This window comes from Hippocampus comes, unplaced genomic scaffold (genome assembly GCF_001891065.2).
Source record: "Hippocampus comes isolate QL1 unplaced genomic scaffold, H_comes_QL1_v1.1 scaffold68, whole genome shotgun sequence".
NCBI lineage: Eukaryota > Metazoa > Chordata > Actinopteri > Syngnathiformes > Syngnathidae > Hippocampus > Hippocampus comes.
This window is the reverse complement of record NW_017805625.1, coordinates 5,503,162-5,503,656: the sequence shown is the minus strand read 5'-3', so window position 1 is coordinate 5,503,656 and position 495 is coordinate 5,503,162. Positions and strand designations below refer to the sequence as shown.

General features: G+C 41.4%; 1 protein-coding gene across 1 annotated transcript in view; it reads left to right on the top strand.

Annotated features, from left to right (window-relative positions):
• The window catches only part of fgd5b (FYVE, RhoGEF and PH domain containing 5b), an 18,871-nt gene that overhangs the window by 3,599 nt on the left and 14,777 nt on the right, over positions 1 to 495 (top strand). The gene's annotated exons all lie outside the window — the stretch shown is intronic.

Below are 495 nucleotides of genomic sequence, written 5' to 3'. Positions count from 1 at the left end.
AGTTATCAAAAGCAGAAGCAGATGATATTCGCCTGAGTGTAGCCTCCTCGCTAAAAACAGCAAAACCGCCACCCTCAAACATATCAGTAGAAGAACGGAAAGCCTTAGCAGAACTCCAAAAAGAAGATAGCATCACAATATTACCAGCAGACAAAGGCAGATGCACAGTTATACTAAACACTGCAGATTACGATGCCAAGATCTCAAACTTGCTCAGCGACACGAAAACCTACAAAAGACTAAAAGGCGACCCAACCAATACATACAAGAACAAAATTGTCAAAAGCCTACAAAAGTAACAAAAAGAGAAACTAATTGACCAGCAACTTTATTTCAAACTTTATCCAGGCGAAGCCACCCCGCTAATCTACGGTCTACCAAAAATCCACAAAGAAAACGTCCCGCTACGACCCATAGTCAGCAGTATAGACTCAGTTACTTATAATGTAGCTAAACACTTAACCTCAATATTGTCGCCTCTTGTGGGCCTGAGCA